Source organism: Amblyomma maculatum, chromosome 1, assembly GCF_055883805.1.
Source record: "Amblyomma maculatum isolate TAMU_Amacu chromosome 1, ASM5588380v1, whole genome shotgun sequence".
Taxonomy (NCBI): domain Eukaryota; kingdom Metazoa; phylum Arthropoda; class Arachnida; order Ixodida; family Ixodidae; genus Amblyomma; species Amblyomma maculatum.
The window spans coordinates 388,115,513-388,143,326 of NC_139344.1; the positions used below are offsets into that span (position 1 = coordinate 388,115,513).

The 27,814-nt window shown below is 47.6% G+C and overlaps 1 protein-coding gene across 1 annotated transcript in view; it reads left to right on the plus strand.

The window, feature by feature from the left end:
• Positions 1 to 27,814, plus strand: part of dgo (ankyrin repeat domain containing protein 6 diego) — a 151,389-nt gene that overhangs the window by 15,234 nt on the left and 108,341 nt on the right. The gene's annotated exons all lie outside the window — the stretch shown is intronic.

A 27,814-nucleotide genomic window follows, 5' to 3' on the forward strand; every position in this document is an offset into this window, starting at 1 on the left:
GCGTACGGCTCGAAGGCCTCGTAGCGTTGGCCGGCCAGCACAGCGGCGACAGAACGGATGGCAATCCATCACGATCACTGTTTGCAAGGGCCTCCGAAAAGCGCCACCGCCATGGCTGCATTGCACGTCCTTGGTGGCACCGCCGCGTCGTGACAGGGAACGACCTGTCGATGCATACAGAGTTGTCGTCTTGCGGTCTTTGCTTGTAATAAACCCTGTCAATCAGCGCCAGCTTATATAGCCCCAACCTTCGATGCTAGAGGAGAAAACAGAAAGTCGGCTTCGCCGAATTCCACCCGGTATGATGACGAGAGACTAATAAGACGCCAGTTTCGAATGATGCCTCAAGAGATGAGGACGGTGATCCTCCCGAAGTTGCGCAGTAGCGTCGATATACAGTTATCAGGTGATTTAGACTGGCCCATAGAAACAGGAATTCGCGTACAGCGGCTTGCGAGAGGAAAAGACACGTCAGCCCTTTACGATTACCTGTACTCTTTCGCAAAGCTACACTCACGTGTGTATAAATATATAATATCGTAGCACGCGCAAATTCCCTTTGTTGCTGAGAATTTGCGAAATTTTTCGAGTTATGCACCCCTCTTCCCCTCCCCACCTCCGTTCGGTCTTTTTTTCGCCCATTTTGTTTTTCGACCGGCGGCGTATAACACCACCTGGAAAAATTATTTCTGGCTGCGCCACTGTGAGGATATATTGTTTCCTCACGGTATGCTACAAAACTACGTTCCTAAACAACTTCACGTCAGAAAATGTCCGGAATCTCTGGGAATGTGTAGGGTATAAGATAATGTCTCAAAGAACAATTATTTGGAGACGTTTCATACAGCCGAAGTCTAGTATCAGGTCAGGAGAAAGCGAGTACTTGTTCTGAAACAGATTGGTTTTGATTTTGAGAGGCTCCAAGTATCGAGCCCCGCACCTTCCGCAGAAGAACAGAAGCAACACAGGCCTTAAATTCATATATTTCAAGCATACGTCACAATCAAATGTCCGTTCATTTGGTTATTCAGAATATCGCAAAACCGCTTATAACCTCACTTCCCCGTTTCGCTCAACGACATCGCGGTGTCCGGAGGCGTTGTGAGGGAGCGCCCTTCGAAACCGTTGGCTCAAAGCGGTTTCAAAACGTCTGGCGGAAGTGTGTATCGCTTCCTGCTCGGTTCGCGCGTTTTTCTGCACGGGCCACTGGACAGTGCCGAAACTTTTGAAAGGAACAAGGAAGAAAAAAAAAATCAGCAAAAGAAAAAACAAAACAAAAAAAGAGCAGCTGGAACACCACGGCTTTGGTCCTTTTCGATCCCCTTTTCAGAAGAGCTGGGAGCAGCATGGTCCTCCACCCCTACCCTTTTCATAATGGCCCTCGAAATGACCTCTTCGAAACAGCTCGAGCACTCTTCTCGCGGGCGTCCAACAGAGCAAGTTCCACGGAAACGGCCGCGCCGCGCCATCAATCAAGCTCGCGGGGTCAAGGATGGTAAATGTCCGAGGTCCGCGAGCACCGCTGGTGCTTTCGGCCGTGCTGCACTCTACAAACTGCCGGCGCCCTAGGATGAGTTCGCGCACCGTGTGTGTGTGTGTGTACTGCCCCTTCATTGGCAATTTCCTTTCTAAAGAGTAGAAACCGCGCGATGTGCTTTGGCACCTTAAGCTCCTGGACTGGAAGTGCAGGTGTTCTGCAGGAAGATGACCATATCTCAGACGCTGGTCATTACCGGAGGAAACGGGCCATAGCAAAACGATTTCCTTTCTCAACTACGCTTGCCGGTTTTAGCGCTTGAGTCAGGCTGTAACATCTAGATTACTGAAGCTGTTTTCCCCCTTTACTCTATTCCCGTTAAGCCTGTCCAGTAGCTCGCCTGTATGTAGGTGCCGCCATGCACGAACAGCGGAGCGAAAAATGAAAGCATGATTACAACAGTGTTCAATTCTACCCTGAAGTCTCCCAGACATTCTTCCAAATTGTATCTTGCGGACACCACCAAACGTTGTGGACGGCGGGTCAAAGGCCAACATCATTTCGAGCGCAAAATGGTGAAAGTGAAGCTTGAAAGCCTGGTCGGAAAAGGAAAATGACATTCTTTACACTTTGTTGCAGGAGCCAGCACTGCAGAAGCTTACGACTCCAAGAACACGACATTGGCTACTGATTGTTCGTAAAGTAACCAGAGTGTCATTAACGCTTTTTATTGTATCAGAAGAGTTATTATTACCCAGAGTGCCGCCGCAGTGGCGAAGTGGTTAAGTCACTCGACTGCTGTATCCAAGTACGCGGGATCGAATCATCGCCGCGGGGGCTGCTTTTAAATAAAGGCGAAAAGCGAGGCGCAGTTGTGCTGTGCGTTGTCAGTGCACGTTAAGGAACCCCAAGTGGTCGAAATTTCCGGAGCCCTTCACTACGTCGTGTCTCAATGGCACTGAGATCGAACAGAGTCGCCACTTCACTGCGCATGCGCAGTGGCGAATGTACCCTCCTGCAGCACTGTTTGCGTGCAAGCGTACGACCTGGTATCTACTACTTATTTCGCAATTGCGGCGTTCTTTTATTTACCTCTCTGCTCCTTACGAAAGAAATATGAACAGGCTGTCATCCCAGGCCACAATGAAGACAATATAATTGTCCTTATCGAGTATCTCATGCCGGACGATGACATCCCCCGTCGTTTTTCGGCGTTTAAGATTCTTTGCCGCGCGGCGTCTCAAGACCAGCAATGGTATCGTTAGCGTAGTGCCAGAGCAAAAAGAACAAGTCGCTGACAACTTAATGCAATTATTTATAGAGACAGTTATTTACAGTGTCTTCACAGCGACCGATAGATTAATGGCACCTCAACGAAAAAATAATTGCAGAAGCTGCTATATTTTTACTAGCGTATAATATTCGTGTCACTAGGCCAAATTTAATGCCATTTTCAAGAATATTACATTACTAATTTGCCGTTACCCAACACCATATACACAAATAATTCACATATGATTTCTTCGGTCTCTGTGACCGTAGGTCTTCTTTACATTCACGTCTAGATTCACTGGCGCAGCGGCAAAATATCAAATTCGTTGACATTACCTGTTGGATGTACTCGCTTCGTATTGAGTTCAGTGAACTCACTCTAATCGACGAGCTACATGTGAAGAGTCAGATTTTCTGTTCTGCGAGAATTCCTGTAGAGCGTCTGCGTGATCTCAGTTTGGGGGACAGCTCGCAGCAGTGCCAGCGTTGTCTAGCCAAAGCTCATGTGCAGTCACAGTCTGTAGCGAAACTGCCGGGCAGTGCGCTTTCTGTGCTTTATTTATTCAGCCTAATTCTCCAGGACATGTCTTCTTTATTAAGTCAGGTCAGAATAAAAACTTTGCATTTGCGGGGGCTTAGAAGATGCTAGCACAGCACATCGTCACACATTTGGTCGTGCCCTGCAGCTTCTGATACGCCTTAAAAAAAAAAAAAAATAAAGGTGGACGAGAGAAAGCGTATGCGTAGTAAGGTTGCTCGCAAGAGTTTCATTGCGAATGGTAGTTTTCTTCCCAGTGCAGCACCGTGTCGGCACAAAGTGAAATTTTACGACGGGTAAAATGCACTGTGTGGGAGTGGCATTGAATGCGCCTGTCTGGCTCCCACACAAGCGAGCGCGCAAACGGGTGAAAAGACGAACAAAAAAATATTGTGATCTGGTATGTCTGACGCAACGAAAATGTCAGGCCCGTGAGCGCGGTTCAACTCAAAATGTATGCAAAACGGCGTCATCACATCCAAAAGAGGGCTGGTTGTGTATCATGTTGTTCTATACTGCACGCTTCTTTTTGCGCAGCATTGACTTATCCTATGTTTTTTGTCCTAAACTGCAATTATATGAGTAGTAAACCACTCATGCATTGCAGAGGGCACGTTTTCTTTGCCAGAAAACCCGCCATTAACTTGTAAACAAGCCGACGCCGCGTGCGTTTCTGCGAGCAGTATAGAGCGGTGGTAGCGGTACCTCTTTGTCGATCTCGTGGCGAACAATCTGAGTCGCTTTTAAACCCCATAACCCAAACCATTATTGCCCAAGGGAGCATAGCGAAGGAACAGCTCATCTTTGTAGCAGCCAAAAGCTGGCGACCGCATCGTCGCAGCTTCACCGCTGATTTTCTGTGGTCACTGCAGCCTGGTTAATTTTGGAAAGTACTGTAACGTGCTAAACCAAGACTTCCCCTCCATTTGCGGCAGCCTCCTCTTTTCTTCATTGTCCCGTCTCACAAATGGGCGCCTTTGCATATTTCGCGCGTTTTATATAGAGCGAGTATTTGCACGACTCATCACTCAATCAACTCAGCCTCCCGAGTACGGTCGTCTCTGCAGCAGCCATGTGCAACGCCATCACCTTTTCTTGCGCTGTGGCGTTGCGTGGAGGGCGGCTAGCAGCAAGCAAATACGCTACGCCGTCTCCGGGTCGCCGCAGCTACGAAACGGAACTTTATTGACAAGACCTTTCGTCCCGCGCACCCATCGCAAGAAGGCTAATACGCGTGAAGTCCTCTCGACTCCATCATCACGAAGAGCACCCCGCACATGTCTTTCGCTGTACGGGCGAGCGTACTAGCTTGAACCGGCCACGGGACCGTTCCAGTCGCCTAGATGAAAGGCAAACGTTGGAGCAATTCGAAAACGCTCGCGCTGATTGACTCGACTGAGGCGACCATCATTCCGCTTTCGATGATCGAATTTTCTTGTCAGGAAACAGGATGCGCTGTTCGAAAACGACGAGCGCACGTGTGATGGTGTTCCGGTTTGTTCCCAACGAGCGAACTATAGTTTGTGGCCTATGACGTTGTATGGTTCTGTGAGGGCGGTCTTTTGGCCGTCTGCCTTTCATTGCCTGCTGATTTTTTTTTAATTTTTTTTTTTTAATGTTCTTAGGGATATTACATTCTGTTGTGTTCTGCTGTTTGCAATTCCTGAGTTGTTCTTCACAGGCCTCCTCAGACACGAGTTTCATAGTTTTCCATGAGCAGGGAACGAAGACACCAGGCTAAAGAAGAGTGAAAACTGATTCAATGCCAAATACATGCCGGCTTATAGAGTGAGCTAGTTAGCACTGGCTAGTTTCGCCTTCTTTCTGATTTCCCAGAACAACGGTAAGCACAGATGATACCTCTCCGCTGCATTTAATTTAATGATGCGTATATGTGTATTATTATTGCAATATTACATCCGAGTGAGATATATATATATATATATATATATATATATATATATATATATATATATATAAAGGAAAGAAGCCAATAGTCGGCGAGGCCAAGGAAAGCATTGGGGATTGTACTTTATGTCTCTTTTAAATTTTTACTTTGGTAGTCACATAAATTAGTAATGTAATCTGTTCAGGGGAAAGATAATTAAACGCAAAGTAGAAGGAAAAACAACGTGCCGATGATGGGAACCGAACTCACGACCTGTGAATGTCGCGTCCGGTGCTCTTCCAACTAAGCTACATCGGCCGCTGTCCCACCTGCTACTTTCTTGGGTATTATATATACCTATATATATATATATATATATATATATATATATATATATATATATATATATATATATATATATATATATATATATATATATATATTACTAAGACGAAGTAAGATTGAAATGATTTGCGCAGCAAAAGTGTACATTTTCTCTGCAAACACTGACCTGTGAAGGAAAACGTAATGTAAAGGAAGGAGCACTATGCTTAGGTGCAATGAATAATCATATGTTGCCGATGAAGCGGCTCCGCGTGGCAGTCGTTTCAGCATATTGTTTGCTGCACACAAAAACATAACATGGCTAGCAAGAGGAAGTATGGGAAGTCTTCGATGTCTCAACAGTGCAGTCATATTACATATTGTATCAAATGACAGTGCATGGGAAGGGGGATAATTAGTTTCAATTGCGAGCACGTTCAGTTGCAAGGTCGTGAGCGCAGTTTGTTCCGGATGGATAATCTTCCTAACAATTTTGTTCATGCTCTACTTTCACTCACGATACAGTTCCATTCCATCCCATTCTGTAAAGCACCTACATGTGTATTTTTTGGCGCTCGTACCATAAGTAATGCTAATTGTTGATGGTTACTAGACGACAGTATTCGCATGGAAGCCTTAAACGCGCGCCCTTCCAGCTATTTTCCCTTTCACCGCTCCCTCAGTACAGCTTCTTGTTTATTTGCCAAATTTTCTGCACAGCGACATTTCTAGCTAGTTTTTTTTTTTATATATATATATAAGAGCACGCTTAAAGACTTGGCCTTGAGAGAACTAAACATCACTCCATTCTAAAGCATGCAGATAAAGTGATCACTTCGGGTACAACGAAAAACAAAATAGAAAGAAGCCGACCTCGGGCTTCAGCACTGCACTTACAACTGGCAGCGCTAATTACTTTTCCACCTTAAGTCGTTTCCCCCTTGTCTTCGTTACCAATCACGGCGGTTCAACTTCACGCTCTGATAAACTAACGAGGCAAAGCCGCCTAGAGTGAAAAACTCGCATTTCCTTTCCCTTCGGCCCTTTCGTAGCGTTGTGGAGGCACGGGGAATCGGGGGTGGTGGGAACTCGATAAATCATGGCACGCTGCATGCGCGGAGCCTCCGCGATCGTATCTCGTCCACATGTCATGGAAGCTTGTGAGGCGATTCTACTTTCTCCTCGTGAGAAAGAATATATGGATCGTTCCGGCAGCGGGTCACGCCAGCCACGCTGCAGGCACACCGTCGAGACAGAAGCACTTTCTCGCTCCTCGCTTCGCGTGAGAAGCTCAATATAATAGCGGCCGGTCATTTTGCTCGCAAAGCCCGAACGCGTGCAGAACACGAGGAAGAGTTATCGTCCCGCCGGAGGGAGTTTCCGCCCAAAAAGGAGAAAAACAATCAAGACCGGTATCTAAATTTCGCGAAAGTAAAAAAAAAGGCAAAAAACAAAAAAACAAAATAAAAGGCACTGCAAAAAAAAAAAACTCACATCGTTAATGCGCGTGCAGATATATACAATCGGTCGCCAGCGTTCGGCGATCGTAAACTTTCAGCCACGTTGACAGTTAGGTACACTCTCTCCGCAGTCGGTCCAGATACTGTGCAGGCAGGCGGGGCCGCCAATGGTCTTCGCTACTGGCGTCGTCGCAAACGCGGCGGCGCAAAGCTCGCCTGCGGTGACTCGCGCCTGCCGTAAGACTTCTTTAATCTGCGACTAATCGGTCACGAACGCCTCGAGGACGCGTAATTAGCCTTCATCCGAGACAGCAGCGGCGTCCCCATTAATCCTCTCTTTTTCATTCACTCTTCATTCGCTCTTTCTCTCGCTATTCCCCTTTCCTCTGGTTTCAGTGCAAACAGCAAGGAACGGTTGCGGAAAAAAGAGTAGGCACAAAAACAAATAGACGTTGACCCAACAACAGTACAGCAACACCGCTATTATGAGAATAGAGAGAAGGCGGATAAAATGTGCACTGCTCCAACTTCTCGTTGCCTCAGGTTGAGCGTGCTATTCGGCCGAGCTTCGGCGCCTTGCTGGCGATGGCCTCGAGACAGACACGACCAGCTGCTGTCCCTCGGCCATCGAGCGGGAGACAGCGAACGAAGCGAGACGTTTACGTGGGCGTCGAGGCCCGCGTGCGGTCATTCTTTTCTCTCCTATAGCTTTGCTTCGTTACACGCTTATGAACAAAGCATGCCACGGCCGCGCGGCGCCTGCGCGTATGCACGAAGCGCCCAGAGGCATGCGCCCGAGTTGAGTCGTGGCCGTAGGAGATTAAGAAGTCATGCAATGGCAGGCGAAGCAAAGAGAAGAAATAAAATGTTAGTTAACAGATGAGGCTGATTAAAAAAACGAAATATGGGACGCTCCATCTGGGTAACCTAACTAGCTCGGTAATTAATTAGTGTCTGACTCACATGGTCAACACTGTTGCATGGCAAAGCATATGTAATGCGGAGGACAGGTAACCGATGGTACGTCGGTGGCAGCGGAGGAGATCCAATGAGATGGAAGGCGTGCATCGCACGGGAGAGCAAAGACTCAGACAAACATTCACAAAACAAAAAATAAGAAATTTGCTTGCACTGCATGGCTGTGCCTGGCGCAGAACTGCACTAATAGGAGGTCTCCTTTTGATCTCGCCAAAGCTTACGCAACGTACCTCGCTTACGTACCCTGCTGGGCCTTCGCCCAGTAGGGCAGGTAAGTGGGCTCATAATGATATAATGATGAATCCAGTGAAAAGGTTGCGTAAAAGTACAATTCGATATGCATCCATTCCAAGGCTGAAACATCATCGGTTTAAAAACACATAGGCGACTGCCTCTTTCGGACCTGAGTTGAACGCTGAACTTTCTTGTCACGGCATATTGCGACGTCGCGTATCCCCGGAAATACCTTATGTCAGCTACAGTAATAAAATGACTTCAGGGAAGAAAAAATATATACCGATCGCAAACAGTGCGAAAATGACTCCAAGGAAGGAAAATTATATGCCGATCCCAAACCGTGCGCTACGGTGGCCTACACACAAAGGAGAAATCGAATGCTGTAAACCGTAGACAACTGATCTGTTGCTGCTTACCTTTCATTATTACAAATGAAATGGTCGTTCTTAATCACCATAAACTGTCATATTACTTTGTATTTAGGGGACGGACACTTTGCTGGTGTCTCGATTTACCTGACAATATGCGCTACAGGAACTTCATATTCTTGGTCGATGATTCCAGTGGTTGCTACTTTTGAAGTTTGTATTTTTCAAACCAGCTCGCAATGGTCTCTTCGTTTTTTTTGAGCAAGTGCAGCACCATTCCTGATGTGTTTGGTGTGCGCTTTTTTGTTAATCCTTCCCGTTGCCCCCAACTGCGGTGTGAAACAGTGGAGCCTCACCACCAACAGGCGTGTACACCGTTTTGAAGTTGAACGTCGTGGAACTTCGTGGAACAAATTTTTCGCATTTAGCATGTCGCACAATGGGGTCCTATTTGTTTCTAGCAAAGCTTATCCGGCTCCTTTTCTTTAATGCTCTCTCTTGTTCTTTTTCCTTATGTCAACAATGGTTCTGCTCTAACCTTCTGCGGGGAAAAGAAGGCATTGTTGAAGGAGTAAAAGTGTAGCTATAGGGAAAGACTAAGCTTAGGCTTTTATTAATTTGGCTTTGTCGCTGCTTCTAAGTTTTTTTACTCACACAGTGTGTCATTCAGAGTAATCATACTTGAAGCACCAAAGGACAAGTTGGCACATTACAAACCATTTATCTTAGAGCAAAGTTCAATTATCCTTCATTTGACCTCTTCTCGCACGCGTACGCATCTTACCGAAGCCCTGCTGAACATCGAAGCAACGCTGAGGGAAATCTCCAGCGGTGCTCTAAGTTCATTGCAGCTAATTGACTGTAGTTTCAAGCTCTTCGTTTCGGTGATCTTCTATGAAGGAGATACTATCGCCATGAGCGGTGGATAAATGACGACCGAAGCTGTTATCGCAGCCATTTCTTTAGCTCCTTTGTAATCATCGATCAAGCTCGGGCAACAATTTGGCGAGATTACGGGCATCATGCTTCACGTCGTCTCAGCTACTGCGCGACATAGGCAAAACGCTCGGTGTTTCAGCGTTCGCCAGCGGCTACATGTGAAACGTGTAGGTGCCTCCTCTTGTCGCACGCTGACGGGGAGACCACCCTTGAGCGGACGCTGCTTACATGGTATCTACTGGAGTGGAAGCAAGTGTATCCAGAATAGAGGCAAGCATAATGGGGAGTGAAAGATGGTTGCAAGTTTCTGTTTCTTATGATACCATTTTCTCTCATTATTAGCATGATTAGGGCAACGATCTTTGTTCTCGTAAATATCCGTCGACTACCACGTGTAAAGAAAGATGGAGTCACAAAGGCTCCGGTTGAGGTTGGGCCATGTGCACTCGACGTCGGCAAGTTCAGGTGCGGTAATTTTTAGTTTCTTTATTTTTTAAAGAAATTTCATACGAAAGCCTGCGTCGGACCTCAGCGGTACTTGCATCACCGTGTAGCCGACGACATCGCGTATAGTACATCACGAAAGCGCTTACAGCGCCACGTTGCCGCCGCACCTACCGCCCTGTGTGTCGGCTAGTACATACGTACAGACCGGACCACCCCTACACACTGTGGCGCGTACACCCAAATTGCCGCTGTCTGATTAATACGCTTTTAATCGGCGGTGCCGTTAGCTGGGAGCGGAGCGCCCTCGCGTTTTTCTCCAGGAGTGTGGGCGTCTTCCCGAACGAGGAAGAGGCGGCAGCAACGTTCAGGGGAGGCCGCGTTCCAGGCCTAAGAGGTGAAGCGATCGTTAATCTCCCCTATAGCGAAGAAGGCGTCCCGGTTGGCGCCAGGAGTCCGTCATGCATGCGCCCTAATGCGCACGTTGTACAACGCCCCCCACCGTGTATACGCAACGCTCTGGCAGTGCATGCAGCCCTTGAACGGTGCCGCCACCGCCACTGTTGACGACGATTCGAGTCCGTGGACGACGATCAATTCGACACGGCCTCCCAAGAGATCGCGCCGCGGCGAAGGGGATCGGCCGAGCGGCGGCTTCAGCATCGCCGAGGTTGTGCTGGGCTTGGAGAGAAAGATCGAGGTTGCGCCTCGGGCCACGTTCGGCGACCTCGACTGGCCGTTCGTGAGACATTTGAACGGTGCGAGAGATCGGCCGGGCTTGGCTCTCCTAAGTTTTACTGTGCAGACACTGTGCGTGGGCCTCCTTTGTGTTCCGGGGCTACTGTGGCTACTGCGATGCCACGCCTGTCTGGCCGTCAGTTGTCTGGAAGCGCATTCTTGGGCAATGGAAGGCGAAGGACGACTTCATGAACAGCGCGAACTTGAGGCAAGAATGAGGGGTGCGGTCACTTGGAGGAACGCTCGTCGCCGTCCACACGCAGCTGGTTTGGAACGACTTTACGTTTGGGCATGTCAAATTGTTATGTTTAACGTTACGTTTGCGGACGGCATATCGTTATGTCTTCAGATGGCCGCTGACGGAAGTATGTGAGGTGAGGCTTGTTACCTCTTATGGCACTTCAGTATTTTTAAAAGGAATTATTAGCGGCCGCGGTGTTTACCGTAAGTCATAGGAAAGCCGGTTTTTGAAAGTCGAGGCATTCACATCATCTCTATCTTAGACGATGTAATCATTATGTTAGCATTACTTTGCGTATGCTGTCATCACGCTTTCTTCCATATCTGGGAGCAAGTAACCTTTTATCTTTCAGTAATCGCATTAGGCACTTCATCTTCCACATACCATTCCCTCCATCCCTTAGCTAGATTTCGCTGGCTTCTCCGTGCTCCAAAAATTGTCTACTTTGGTTGGATGAGGTATCGAATAATTTGCGATGGCACAAATAATATCACGGATAGTCTTTTACACCGCCCCCCCCCCCCCCCCCCCCCCCCCCCCCCCCCCTCCTTGCACACATACACCCACAAAATAAAGAACACCTTCATCGCCTACATTAGGGGCATCAGTGAGCAACCCTAATAAATGTGAAAAACAATAACACGGATGGAGGTGGACGGGGTGATAAATTGTTCGTCGATGACATATGGGCTCGCGCTCGACCAAGCGCACCCTAATATGTAAGGGAAAGGATAACAAAGCGAGTAAATGCACGTGACACTTCTGAGATAAATTGCTCAGAAAAGCTCACAGCGGGCGGCATAGAAAATGAAAATCGGTTTTCCCGTGCAGTTGTGTGTATACGGTTTAGAATTGCGTCGTGGGAACCCTTTCTTTCAGATTACTGTTAACGATTCCACTCCGTTGGAACGGACAGAAAAAGGCGCACAAGTTCCTTCTTCTGACGTTGCCGGTCATTGGAGTACAGTCAATATTAATGATACAGTAAACAGCTCACGAAAAAGAAAATACACAGATGGATTGATGATAAGTGGGTACGTTGATATGGCTTTATACCACGAGGCTCGTGAGCCAAGGTTTCCGAAAAGCACTTTTCATACCTGGGACCTCATAATAGGCTTCCTTCCTTTCTTGTTTTTTGTCTTGTTGAAGGTGGCTTCGGTGGAGCAAGTGCATTCTTTGTAACAGAATCCATACAGAGAAACCTCTCCAAGACGTTTGTGATTCCCTTGGAAAGGAAGGCATTTCTGAGAGTACGCGGAGCGGCGCCCTTTTCTGCACATAATGATAAGTATGCTGTGTAATTTGTATTATACTGTCCGATTATTATTTATTATCCTGCTGTGTAGCAGCGTGCCTCAGCCGCTGCTGCACTGAAGAATCTCCTGTATATGCTGCAATGCTATGTGCCGTTCGGCCGTTTCAGATGATGGCAATAGGTTAAAACCAAAGCAATTAAAAAAAGTATATCAGGGTCTTGGTCCTCTCCACTTCCCCCTTCCGCTATATACACTCACTCACTCACTCACTCACTCACTCACTCACTCACTCACTCACTCACTCACTCACTCACTCACTCACTCACTCACTCACTCACTCACTCACTCACTCACTCACTCACTCACACACACACACACACACACACACACACACACACACACACACACACACACACACACACACACACACACACACACACACACACACACACACACACACACGCACACGCACACGCACACACACATACACACACACACACACACGCACACACACACGCGCAAGCAAGCAAGCAAGTAAGCAAACAAGATGTAACTGAGAGAAAATACCAGTTCTCTCTGTTCTTGCTGCCATTTTATAGCAAGGGTCTGAAGTCAACTACTGGATATTGCACTTTATGTAAGGCAGCTTTATAAATAGTCCTAAATTATCTCTTGTCATCATTTCGAACTTTTTCGATCTTTCCTCAGTTCAGATAGTCGCACTTCATAGAGGAGCAGTCAAAGCTCAGGTCTCGAGGTTTAAGCTTTCAAATAAAGCGCCGGCTTATAGAATTGGCGCTGAGGCATTGTATACGCTGGTCACGTACGCCACACATACGGGAAATTATAACGCTGTCTTCGCTTCTGTTCCCAGCCAGCCTATATTTATGTCTCTGTTTCCCTAAAGCAGCCGGCTGGCCGGCACTGCCACGGTGGTCGGTAGAGGGTGGTTGCGGAATCGCTTACACGGAGCGTGCAGTATATTCCGAGCGTCGGCCGCGTATCACTAACCGCGTCGTATTATACTGCGTGATGCGAACGAGACCTTGTTGTATGCGCAGGCTTTCGCGCCATGCGGGTCCTTTGCTCGAGCACGAACCGTAATTCACCGCCCTGATAGGCGTTTGTCAGGCTGCGCGCCCACGCGGAGCGATTAGCCCAGCCGCCGTATAAACGCGTCGATCGAGGTACACACTCGGTCGTACCGAGGTACGACCCGACTTGCGGGTTGCACACCCAGCAGGGCACGCACTCGCTGGCTAATAGGGAAAAAAAGTATAAAATAACGGGCATGCATGAAGATCAGTCTACCCACACACGCACACGCCATCGCACGGAAAGTAATTGACCGCAAGCTTGACGGCGGCGCAGTGAGCGTAGTTTTGATTAGCCGCGCAACCTGTCCGTGTACACACGCTCTGCCCTGTCTCAAATAAATATTATGCGAGGAAGAGTCAGTGCCCTAGCGCGGTCCGTCTACCGAGCAAAGATTTCCAGTACCTAAATTTTTCCCTTTCGGGAAACTTCTCAGGGAAAAATTGGGTGGAATGGGAATTTTTACGATGTTAGAGCATTTTAAAGACCCAAACTGTCGCACATTTTGCGATCTGCAGCAGGAAACAAGGGTCTGAAATGGTAATTTTTGGCGCTGTTAAGGTAATTGCGGCTATGGGATTAAGTCCTATCACTATGTTATCGCTGAAGTAAACTCGGGGTTATTCTCCGACGAACTTTGTCAAAGTGCATGCTCTTACGCGCACATATACATAGGAAATGGATGGTTTTCCTTAGCTGTAAACATTGTAGTCAGTCGCACTCCCCCGCCGTAGTGGTGCAGTGGTAATTATATAGCGCTCGACTACTGTGCCCAAGGATGCGGGATCGAATCCCGGCCGCGGCGGCCACTTTTCGATGGAGGCGAAAAGCAAGGCGCCCGTGTGCAGTGCGATGTCAGTGCACGTTAAATAACCCCAGATGGTCGAAATATTCGAAGCCCTTCACTACGGCGTTTCTCATAATCTGAGTTGCTTTGGGACGTTAAACCTCATAAAACATAAAACCGAAACAGGTTTCTAAAATGGCTAATATGGTCACTGGGTATTTTTGACGTTCGATATTTTCAGCCACATTGCTGATTAAGAAGGTGTAAAAGAGGACTCAACTTTGATTTCGGCAACCATTAATGTCGCAATATAAATTGCCCTTTAAAATAAAATGTTAGCTGTTTAATTATTCTGTTAATTATTTCCCGAAACATATTCAATCAACGGCATTACCTGCCTTGCAATGTACAGCCCCACAAGCACAGACTGCACTGAGGTATCTCTAGCAGTTTTTGAATTACAGACCGGTAAACAGAGAAAAAAAAAATAAATATCACCCGGCATACGCACTGCGCTCAGTTGACTCGGGACAAAAAGACGAAGGAAGCCTTCAGAGTGCTCAGCTTTCTTAGACCGCACACGAAGCGGCGCGATCGGAATCCGGGCTGCTGCCACCGGGGTGCGCGAAGACATGCCTTTCCCGCTTTGCCAACGTATTTCCGACGTGTTGCCGACTTCGGCCCTTCGAGGCAGGCTCGGCGCGACAGAAACGGTTTTCCACGGGGCCCGTTTTCCTCGCTGCCGTGCATGATTGCACGGAGGCGGCCGTTTAATGGGCCCATTGATGCCAGCATCGAAGCCGAATCGACGTGCTCCGTGAAGCGTTCCACGCTTTGCTTGCTTCCGAGACCGTACGCGTGTCCAGACACACCATAGCCCTGAAACCGCTTCCACGTTCGCCCAGGGAAGTGCGAGGCTCAGCGCGAATCGGATTAAGGCGGCAAAAATTTCTCGCGTTCCTCTTCCTCGCTTGCCTTGTACTTTTTATGCCATTGCTCTTGTCTGGAACTCTCGTATACGTGACCGTCGGGGATGTGTTTCGCATTTGGATTTCTGGGCGTCCCTGCATAGCTGAACGCGTCGTAAGGGTTGCTACATAGCGTCCGAGACGTGAGCGCTGCGCTTCGCGCCTGGTCTTCAATGCGTGGCCCTGAGCTCACGACGTAAAGAGCGCGCGCGAACGATCTGAGAAAAAGCGCGCCATTTCGACAGGGGTGCTCCTAAACTGCACCTCTCTCGAAATGCAACTCTCCTACGCAGGTAGCTAGCTTTCGCACATGTAGGTGCGGGAGCAGCGAACCGTGGTTACGATGGGCATCGTCGTGAGAGATTTCGGACCGCTCTCGGTTTCTCTGCTTTTATTTTTTTATCTTTCCCCAATCCATCTTGTTGTTTCTATGTTGAGGGTGCATGCTGTGGTGGTTCTTGCTCGAAATAAAACCTGGGTCGTGAGTACGAACACAAAGGGAATATGCTTGGCGTAGAAGACCTCTACACGAAGGAAGTAAATTTTCTTGGCTCTTCGGCACGTTTGCGGGATGTCTGGATGCGTGCTGGTATTATGTGTTTTTTTTTTAAATTTTTTTCTTGGCAAAGGAAATTGAAATAAGAGTGGAGCCAACATCTCATCATGTCATTAGAAGGCCAGTCGCACATGCAAACTGATGTATATGTTGTAAATATAGGCACAGTAACGTTACATCAAATTTAAAATAAATATGCTGTTTTCTGGGACATCAGTGCAAAAAAGGGAAAGAAACACAGAGGCAGGATCACGACAAGACCAGATCTGTTTAGCAACTGCAAGTTTATTTGTCGGAACAAACAGATTGTACGCGTACAAACACGTGATGACCGCGTAAAAGAAGCACAAAAACCATTTTGGGGAGTGAAAAAAGGAAAAGAAAGCCCGAATTCCTGAAGTGGTCATAATGAGAGCATATGTATACTCTGGCCAAGTTTCGTTTTTTTTTTTTATTTTGGTCTTTTTTTTTTTTTTTAAGTCGGCACTTGGGCGTACTTTTGGTGTCAGGCGGAAAAGAATGTTAACCACGCTGACCCTCCCTTATCTGACAAAGAAACATCAAGAGATGCCGTGCAGGATCGCTCCCTCCAAAGGTTCTCATGCAAGTTGCTTTTGAATGTTTAAACCAACGATCAAGAATGCTGCCCCAGGGCCTGCTAGCTTTAAGCTATGAGATGGATATGACACTTGTATACCCAGAGATGTTAACTCGTACTCCAGTTAGTTCTTTGACGGTCCACATCGTGGGAATTTAAGCCTATTCGCGTAGTTTGAGAGTGTGCATTAGAAAATGGACCGGTCACCGTACACGCCTCTGCCGGGTGCTTCGGTGCTCACTGCATGAACAGCATCGAAGACTTGCTCGTCCTTCACATAAGCCCGATCGGCCGCAAGCAAGAGCAGGACGCTGATCGCGCATCGCAGTAACCATCGCTATCCCATACAGCCTGCTCGCAAACACCAAGCACGCCGCCGCCACAGGGGTCACTCGGAGCCAACGAACCGGGAGGAAGACAGCCGTCCTCTGATCTCCTCCGCCCGCCGAGCAAGGAGAGCCAACGAGGAGAGCGTAGTGCCAGGCGGCAGAGGGTGACCGCCGCAGTGACTGTTGCTCACACCCCTCTTCCATACCATCTTCTTAGCAGCGTGGTCGGGACTGCTTCTAATTACGCGGCTGAGACAATGCGCGCGGACGGAACGCCCACCTCTCTTGGGTCGCGTGCGGGCGACAGGAAGTGGGCAGCACAGGTGTGTGTCCGGACCCCTCCCCGGCTTCTTCCTCTTCGCTTTGTTCTTGTAGGCCTGAAAGTACGACTGCGTTCTTAATTTTATTCTTGCCCCGGACAATCTTCCTTTCGCCATGGTCGTCGCACGTGCGTATTAGTGTTACTCTGTAAGCTCTATAGGGAATGGAGAACCCGGAGTAGGCTGGTCGTGCCAAGGGCGGACTTGGAAGATGGAATGTGTACGCGCTATAACCCGCGTGGAAGCAAGTTGCGATATTTTGTCGGGCTCTACGCATAATCTTCCTCGCCCTGGATTGCCAGATAGCAACGGCAGCCTGCAACAAAAGTCGCTTGGTAGTTGCCACACGTGCTATACGCCTTCAGAACATATTTTTGCTTTTGTTTTTAATTTGTTTGTTTTTGTATGCTTCGACTAACCGCATTACTGTCGAGGTTTACCGATAATAGACAGCTTTTCATCGCGGGCAATTTTAGTGCGGACGTGTGTCTGGTTAAAAACGTACACCTGTTGCGTCCGCGCAATGATGCAAGCCTCAGCTTGCTCCACATCCTGTAAGTGCGAGTGCCCAGCAGGACAGCATTAATTAATCTAGCATACATCTGCGCTAACACGTCTCCCGTATGGCCTCTGCTATCCCACGGATAGTTATTCGCATACAATCATAGGCTACCACATTGTGAGAAAGGCCACCCGACGAGTGATTATTAGGAAGAATGTACTCGACATGAATATAAAGCATTTCTTCTACCAGGCCTCACGAGCGCGCCTGCGTGACCTGGGGTAACGTTCCTCGCTCAGATTCAGGCGTCTCCGGTTGGTTTCCCATTCCTCCCTCCCATCACAAAGAGCTACCGTATTTGACAGATCCTGCGCATGTGCACGGTCTTATGACGTCACACAACTCACCGGCCAATCAGTGTCGAGCCGAGTTTTTCTGCCAACTGCACCACTTGCCGGATGCGTGCTTGTGGTTTTTCGCTGACAATTTGCCGTCAAAGCCAACGCTGCGCAACTACCATCAGCCTTCGATTGGTTAACTTGGTTTCACTGAATTGGAACGGCCCGTAGCTTGGTCGCCTTCGTCTAAGACTCGTGGTAAGCAGCAGTGACGATCACTGTCGTTTCAGCCACTACGCGCTCACCTAAGCGTTGAGATGTAAGCAGCTTCCAAGGAGCTCTGTCACCACGATACAACAGAGCCAATGCATAACTCGTGAACTGTTCTAGAACTCGGCTGCCGCATGAAGTCCCAGTTAAGTTCAAGGGGATGAAGATAAAGGGTCGCGAATGTTATTGCTCCAATCGCACAACTGTTAAACGCGGGACAGGTGGCTGTTTTAAGCCACCACGCCTGCTCAGAATACATGACAAATTTGTCTCTCTCTATTAAGAGTATCACATTAAGTGTGACAAAACAAAGTTGAGATCAAAGTTGAGGTTTGTAGGCCGGCCAAATTATTTTCCTTTCTTGTTTTCTTTTTCGAGTCTTTCCTCTAGCTTGGCTTTAGAACACTATAGCTCCTTGGTTGTGAAGGAGTAACTCACTGTGTCAGCTTTTCCTCCTTCTCCGCGCATATAATGAAGAGTTGATCAGAATGTCTCAGCAAACCTGGCGTATGCCTCTCGATCTAATAAAATCAAGTCATTATTTCTCTGTCGCTGTCTAGAATGCCTAAACGCATCCATTCAAGTGTTTTCATTTAATTTCTTTTACAAGATATAAATACGAATGACATTATATTTGCAGCCCTTTCTGCCTTAACCTCCATCTGAGCACGGTGTAAGCGTATACATGAAGAAAAAAGAGAGAATTCATAGAATAAGAATTACTTTACATTTCCAAAGTGGTTTAAAATGTCTTCCGGGAGTATTAGTTGTGTGCCAGCCTGGCGAGCTGTACACGTTTCCTTCCGAGTCCTTTCTCTCCAGTAAGAAGAATGGTTTATAGTCGGGGGAAAGAAAAAGAAAAACAACAAAGAAACAAACAAAAGAATGAGTCAGTTAACCGGCATGCGCTCCTCATTTCTTCACCAAAGCTGCCTACACTGGGTACCAAAACGCATTTGGGAGGACACGCGAGATGTATGATAGTTTAGCGACAATCACATAAAAGCGGACGGGATACATCTATAGCATGCCGCCCTTCGTGCCTATATAGTTTATTCACGGCTTCCAAATCTCAGGCACCTATTCAGACACATCTGCTGGCGCCTCACTACTGGTGCTACCGGAATCGATGCCCGCGATAAGAAGCTGAACCTGCATCCATTAATCCTCCGACTGTCGAGGCTATTGAATGCGTACGCACGCGAGCGAGCCGACAGAAACCAACGCGCGCTGCACAAAGCGCGTGGCTGGCAGCGCTCATTAGTTTCCGCGCTGACGGCGGCCTCTCGCTCGTCGCCCCTTTTCTCTCCCATGTAAAAGCAGAGCGTTGGCAGGACGAACCGATTGCACCAGCTTGCTTCTGTGCGTACATCCGAGTGCGCGAAACGCAATTACGTCCGCGGTCGACAATCATTTTTTTTTTTTTTTTCAAACGCGCTAAGCAGGCAGATTTCAACTGTACCTGCGAACGCCGATGCTCGTGCGTGCATCTTACTCGGCGCCTCAGTGCGCATTCACGAAGTTCCTATACGTTCCTCATCTTGATGCTTACGCTTCGACTCCAGCGCCCATAGCCGTAATGGCAACGAGCTCCAGAAACGACGGGAGATTAACGTTGTTGCGTGTACGGGCACCTCTGCTTGCGTAATAATCGCGTGAGAAGAAAGAGCACATAGGCAAGCCTAACAGACATAACGTCGCAGGTCGGGCTGTGTGCGCGGAAAGCGGCCCGCAGACTCGAGTGACGTTCCCTTTTCTGGGCGCCACTCGCATCTAAAGACGGCCGCTCACGCGGACTCGAGAGATGCGCTGTAATTATATCGTGCCGCGGCGACAGCACCGTCGCCTCGCCGTGGACGCATGATGCGAGAGCGCCGCCGCGAATTGGCCCTTGTACCGCCGCGGGCCGTTCATCTAGGCGCGACATTTCGCACGGTCCGCTCGCGCGCAAAGTGTGTGTGCATAAGTGGGCGAGGGAGAGGTGAGGCTAATTGGAGACGGCTTGCGTACGGCAGATCCGGGGCGACTAGGCGCTAATGTGCTTTGTTAGTCAGCGGAACTTGCCGAGTCGAAGGGTGGACAGCTAGTCCAGTCTGGTTACGCCCCCCTTCTGGTCTTCCTTCTGTACGTCTGCATTTTCAGGATGTCCGAGGGCTGTTGCGTAAACGCAGCCTTTTCGTCCTCACCTCGGAATTATGTGCGCGGAACTATAACTACCTGCAGACGATCAGCGACCGTTAGGCTCTGCTGGTTCCATTGACCATGCACCCTCAAGAGTGGCAGTGATGGCCACGTTCACAGACATGCACGAAACTGGTATCCGCATGCCAAAAGATATTACATCGGGTCGCCAGACCTGTTCGTCCGGACATACTCCCCGCCGGCATGTTCTTGTGTCTTTGCACGAAAGATCCTATGCATACGGCAGGATGAGCATTGCTGTACTCCGCATGACCGTCAGCGCGGCTCGGGAAACATACAGGCCTGTCGCAGGGGCGGATGAGGAGGAGTAAGTAACAGAAGGTTATGCCGGAGTCGGCGGTATCATCACCGCCTCCGCGTTGAAGACAGGCTCACCTTCCGGTTCGCTGATGAACGCCGACAAAATGAGCAAACCGCAGCTTTGGTTTTGAAGGGCTTTGACCGGCCTCGGAAACAGAGTTGTGCGATGAACAAAACAAGCATGAACGTAAGTCATAAATAGCAGTGGTACGCTGACATCAATGCGGCTTACTTTTATAGACCTATCCTGCTATGTACATCCCGTCGCGATCGGGCATCACCCCTTCCTGCCTGTCTGGACTGAACCAGCCCCTGTATCATTGCCTCCTCATCCTCTTCCGCCTCCCTATCCTCTCACCCCTATCTTGTCTACCCACTCATCGCCGGCGGGCATACAGGGCTTATTGAATCTCGAGTGCCCGGCCCTTCTTGGCTGCTCGACCAGAGGAACCGCCTCCGGCAAGTGTCGACCAAGCCGCCATCAATCAGAGGCAGTGCGGAATGCTTCTGCGAGCTGGCCCGGCGGGTTGCCTATGAATGCCGTCGCAGATTTTCTGCTGTGAGCATAGTAAGGTGCAGTTCTAAATGTGAATCCCCGTGCTCCATTCGGGTGACTTTGATGCTGGGGTATAGATAGATTTCGATAGCTGGGACATTGGAAGTGTGTTCCAAAACTAAACATTACCTCGTCTTCATCATGTCGGGGATAGAGCTTCGTTCCCGAACTCATGTTCAAGCGCATTTTATTATATAATTTTCACGTATTTGTGGCTATTTCATAGACACATATTGATAATGTTTATGCAGTTTAATACGTCTTATTACTTTTTTTTTTGCGAAAAACTATGCAGCCCCTGTTTTCCATGCAAATATTACAAAACTAAAAATCCAAGATGGCGACTTGTGCGTTTACTAAATAAAGAGAGGCCCACGAAAATATACCTGGTACGCTTCTAATGGGCTCTAACTCTTTCTATCGTTTTCTCTACTTCAGGGAGGGTTAGTGCATAGGTGTGTTCAGGTACTTTGCTTACATCATCGGGCGCACCCATCTCCCGATCGCTACCCGGCCTTCCTTTCTCGCGTATATTTCAGCATTAATCTTTTCATTGCGCATTTGTTTCGCTCCGCTGATGTTACACTACATTCCAAACGTGCTAAACGCGTTTCTCCCCAGCTCGCTGAAGCCATCGCCGACATTATTCTTTAGGAGCTTCCCTGCTGGACCCAGTTGGTCATACCCAGCGAGAACTGGACCCAGTTGGTCATACATGGTGCTTTTGGCGCGATAAATCTTTACGAAACGGAACAAACGGGACAGGTGTCCAGTTTGTTCCGTTTCGGAAGAAAAAATGAAAAAGAATTGCGCGTCGAAAGCAACATGTAAAACTTGAGGATGTCTGAAAAAGAAAAAAAAAAGTAAAGAAAAAGTTATTGAGACCTCGTTTTGTATGAAACGGAGAAATATTTAACCGGCGGGACACTTCTGCTAGCGATTTGAGCTTGGAAAAGATGCACATGAATGCACCGCGGCTCCGAGTTTAATACCGTCATAACATGAAGTTCGATGTGCGCGAAGTTCTTTCCGACATAGTGGGCTGGTCATCCACAGAGTCTTTTTTTCTTTCGTTCTCTATTACAACTAAACTATTTGTGCAGTCATACATACCTAGCTCCTGACTACTCTCAGAAGTCGAAAGCGTCGGTGGGCAGACCTTACTTTCGTAATAAATTCGATTAATATATTAATTTCAGTCACCTAAAGGGGGACGCCCTGACGCGGGCGAAAGGATGCGCAACCTGATAGTGGGGACCACCAAACGCCCTGAAGCTTGCATTCATCATTACGACGAAGAAAAAAAAGGAAGAGCAGCAAGGCGCGAAGAAGCACTCGATGTGGTTTCGGCTCAGTTAACAATGGCGCTGTCGTGTTATTTTGCGTGAAAAAACGAGTGTTAGTGAGACGTGCCGGTGCATGAAGTGGTTAAACCAAAGCTACAGCAGCTTTCGCTAGGCCAGCCACCTTAGCTTTAATTTTTCTTTTTGCTCATTCTTAGCTACACGGCTGAATTGGAAGACCGAATCTGTGTCGTCACGAGCGGTTGCTCCGGTGAATGAGTTGTGGACATGCTTCGCTATATCGCGTACGAACAACGTGACGGACCGTACGTGAATAGGGCCTCAGTGAAAAGGCGTGATGTGATGACCTGTTTCCCACAGGGAGAAACGAGCCGGCAGTAAACTTAGCAGTGACAGGGGCGCGCAGTGGAGAGGTAAAAAAATTCGAAGGGAAAGAGGGGGTGGGGTAGTGAGAAGACGGTGGTCCGTCGCAAATCATCGGCTACGAGGCCTATATGGCAGAACTTAGACCTCCGTTTTATATTTCATTTGCGTCGTACGTATTTAATTCGCTCTGTTGACGTTGATATCTGCATCATTCTGTCGGCCGTGAGGTACAGGTATGTACCAAAATTCTATTTCATAGGATAGATATAGATGTGATGACCCTGGAAAGAAGTGACAGTTGTCACGAAGCTCTCGACTCTTAGCGACTCATGATGGCGTGCCAGTGCATACTGCGCTGCAGAAATGAAAAAAAAAAAAAGAAAAGAAAAGAAGAACGCAGTTTTTCACTTCAAGACATATATATATATATATATATATATATATATATATATATATATATATATATATATATATATATATATATATATATATATATATATATATATATATATATATATATATATATATATATATATATATATATATATATATATATATACAAGAAGAGAAAAAAAGACCGTTTCAATCTGGTGGGTGCGCATCCTTTATAGAAAAACGACGCGGCTATCCTCCGCGACCGGTTTTCGGCGCTTCTTGTTGGCAAAGATGGCGGCGAGTCATTTGCTTGCGAATATTTTGATCATTCAGGCGTGAATTCCGTGACACTCCACTTTTCGCTCCAGTGGTTTTCACGTGTTTGCCATTGTTGTAGGTAGAATTCCCGCCAGTCCGCATTCGAATGACCGCATCTTTTTTGGAAGTATAGGTAGCCAGGCAGCTTCCCGTGCAGTCTTCTGCATTGATACGTGACTAACAAAAAGTAAATAACAATAAAATATAACTGTAGTAGATATGCAGGAAAAATTCATAGCGAAGCCGTTCGGTGGGTGCAACCAGTGTCACATATGTGCACACGTTGTTACTGAAGCCACGTGCTCGGTTTTATTTATGATGATATGCTTGGGCTATGGGAATATGGTAGGTATCACAAGATGAACACTGGGAGAGTAGAACACCAGCTACCGATGTGGAGAGGAACCACAGACAACAGCGAAGGAAAATGGAAAGAAAAGCCGGAACTCGGAAGCAACGATTGCTGACTTCCAACACTCAGTCGTAGCGTGAGAATGAGATCAACATCTCAACGCGTAAATAGGCGATCTGCTGACATCAGCACCTTTACCTGGTGACGAGCTACGCGCATTGCCACAACTCCTTGTTCACTGCATATCGCACCTCATTGTTTCGATGGGCTTTGATGTCATATATGATATAACGCGGATCACCTAAGCCTACGCTGATTGGCTTGCCGACAGATGCGGACAGTTGGACCAAAGCACGTACAGGTAACTGTTCCCAATCATGATTGAGTTTACAGTCAACGCGGCATATAACAAGAACATGAGAATAAGTTTCCTTCATGTCCTAGCTGTCATCGTGGCTCAGTGAGCGTCGCAAATATTGTCCCTTGGTGCTTACTCGCCGCGGTGGCTCAGTGTTTAAGGTGCTCGGCAATTGAGCCGGCCGGAGCACCCGTCCATAGCGGCGTTATAGATGTGAAACGCAGGGGGAGCCCTTGTGCTTATTCAAAAGTATAATACGTGCGTGAACGTGCAGCGACGCGGAACCCACGTTTCGTGGTTTTGCGTCGCAATTTTCTACGCGTAGCTCTGATTTAGGCACCGTTGATTAATCTTCAAGGACGCTGTACGCATGTGTGACGGACACGTCCAGCCGTGAGCCGACGTTTGCGCGCAAACAAGCTGGTTGAACTATCGTGACGACATGGGCGATTACATTTTTTTCAATTTTTCTTTCATGAGGAAAATGCGTTTTTTTTTTATTTCGAATGAGGGGCTAGATAGTGGTGCTGTGATTGTTTCAGTCGGAGTGGGCACCTCGAAGACATCGCGAAGGGCGAGGTTGCAAGGAAAAGAGAAGGTAGTTAGGAGGATGCCCAGCATAGGACATATTTGGGTGACTACTCTCGAGAAGATTTTGGGTCTGCCCTGAAGCTAGCATCGAGTAGATGGTGTGCAGAATTAAAACAAACAAACAAACAAACAAACAAACAAGTAAAATATATACACCTAATTAATAATTAATTATTTATAATTGAATATTCTATTAATTAATGAATGAATCAATCAATTATACAATTCCACTCGTTCCCTTCTTGATCTTGTTGGTCGGCCATAATATCTTGCTTTCATGGAGCAGGGCCTCCTCGAAACACTTTGCCAAGTTTTGCTCCTAAGACACAAAGCTTCACTTGGTTTTTACCCTGCTATCAACTACTACGCCTTTTTATTTTTATTTTTTTTTTTTTGCAGCTCACCTTAGCTGCTAAGTTGGGAACTGTTTGTGCCGTTCTGGTACTGACTGACCTTGGTGTGTCTGTAGTTTAAACTGGTAAAATTTTAACATATTGTTACGAAGCGGCAAGCCGATGAAGACAGGAGACAACATGACCGATGGCGATGGTAGATGACGTTTAATGAATGTTCGCGGCGGGCCTAGCGCGAGCGCTCCTGCCCGCGCCACTGCCCGCTTCTTCTTCCTTGTCGTCTGTAACAATATGTATTTGCAGGCTTGTTCTGCGAGTCATATAATGCATTGCGTACACATTCAAACACATAAAGTATAAGAGAAAGAAAAACAACAACAATGACCTTGGGTCTTACAGTGAGACCTCCGTGCGGGCAATGTGCGGTTCTGGGAAAGGCTCAGGCAGCCGCTTCGCGCCTTCGTTCCGCTCCATGCTAAGGCCGTTATTTATTTCTTTTGCCGTGGTTCAGGAGCTCCGCCCCTCGACGGGTATAAAGAGTTCAAGAAGCATAATATACGCCTTTTGCACAAACGCCGTGCCAACGCTTTTACAACCAGTTCTCCGCCCGGAAACTCTTGAGCTCGGTGCGGCCTCTGGCCTCTGCTGCAGCCTCCAATTTCAGCTGGAAGCTCCAATCCAAGTGCACACCTATACAGCGCCTTTGGAGGTAACGGTGAGCGAGTAGATTTTTATTGTTTAATGGGGCGGTTAGATTACCTGCTCACGAGAGGAACTATCATGTATGAAATATTCATCGCAAACACCATTGATGTTTTTCACGAGCAGAAACGAGCCCCTTAATTTGACATTGAGAAATTGGTTATTAACATTTGACAACGACTGTTCATTATCTATATATTATTTTTTTTATTAAGCGCTGTGGTATGCATATCATATGCGCATCATACTGCTCTGAATTCAGTAATTAATACGCCTGTACGGGATTCCTTGCGTTCGTAGCGCACCATCGACAGGCGACCGTGTTTGGTGAATAGTGTGAATAGTACGCTTCGTGTGGAAGCATTATAGGTGTTCATTTACCATATTAGATCGGCGAAAAAAAAAGCTGAAGGATTTCGTTTGGGTAGGCGGTGCCTGCGTTTTATTTCGACATGCATAGCACTGCTACATCTGCGAGTGCATATCTTCTTCTGAGCAACCCTCTCCCCTAAAGTGGTTCGCAGAGTTTTCATTCTTCGGAGGTAAGAAGCTGTGTCGCTGGCTGTGCTGTGCGTTTGTCACTTTTAAATAAAAAAAAAAAGTAAATATCTTAGTCATAGCGACGAACGGTCAGTCGGAAGCGGGATCGAGTGAGAGTGAGTGTTGATTGCTTTGATGTTGACAGAATAGTGGCTCTAAAAACGCACTTGCATCGCGAAGGACGATGTTATTCCTTTCTGGCTTAGGGTACAAATCCAGCCTTCTCGAGTTGATCGGCCACCTGAAGCACGTGACCACAGGTGGCTCATTTAAATGTACGTGTGTCCACTGTTAGTCCTACATGCTTCTTATATAGCGTCTGCAGGAATTTGAGGCATATAATCGGTAACGTACACGTCTCTTCGAATGCGCTTCCCCCGCTGCATATGCCTTGTAAGGCACTTGTTCCTTGCGTAGTTCTCTAAGGCCCATCACCCTTTCTAAACCGCGACGGACATGCCGTGTCGGCTACATGTCCTTTGAGGCCCATCTCCCTTCAGGCACATCTGCGGCTCTAATGCTGAATCTTAGAACTTGGACTTAGCACTGCGGAAAACCCCTGACTCGTATATGTCGTTTATAAAATGAAAGCATAACGTAAAAAACGGCGCTTCGAAACCCACTTCTGCCGTCCATGTATAGCGTAAGCCCTGAAAATGGATAAAGCGCAGCAGGAGGTCTCTTCCAAGTAAAAAAAAAAAAAAAAAAAAAAAAAAAAAAAAAAAAAAAATGAAAAGGCCACTTACATTGACCAGGAAAAGCGCGTAAGGAGAGAAATGCACTTTCTCCGCGCTTCCAATACAAAACACTGTAGTTCCTTTACGGCTCGGCTATCTCGGAGCAAGAAACGTGCCTGCCCGCACCGTGCAGAGCGGCGCGTGCTATATGCAGCCGTCGCCTGTGTCGCGCTCGGACGTGCCACGCTTGCGCACTTTTCCTTCCCTGCCTTCTTTTTTTTTTTTTTTTGCTACGATTTGATTTTTCTTTAATGCAAACATGGGCCCCTTTCTCCTACCTTTGCTTTCTCGTGTCCCCTTTAGTTTCTATCCTGCCATCGCTCCACCCTGTGGTTTATGGTTCCTTTTTATCTGCATCGGTGGCGTAATAAATAAAGGATAAATGAGGCGGCTGAGTCGCTATGGCGGGCGGCAGCGGAGAACGACCGTCCAGATCCTACATCCCGCTTACAGCGGCCGCATTTTGGTGGAGCTAGATTTCGTACTTATTCAGGTATCTATCGCTTATTTATTGCTTACTGTGGTTACCCGGTCTTATGAAGCAAGAAGTGTTATCAGTGGAGAAGCGCAGCTAGAGTTGAATAAATAAAAAATACGAAGAAAGTGAAGGGCCTGGCGGGACGGAAACATGTATAAGTTAGAAACTAACGGTGAAAGATAGGCAATGTTGCGCAATTATTCGGTGCATCTTGATAATTGGAGAACTAATTATCACGGAATTCAAGCCACACGAGGACCAACGTTCGCTTGTCTATTGTGTTAGCAGCCATCTCAATTTAAGAATCAGGCACTGCACACGCGCTTGACTTTGGGTGGGAACAGCATTACTTGCTT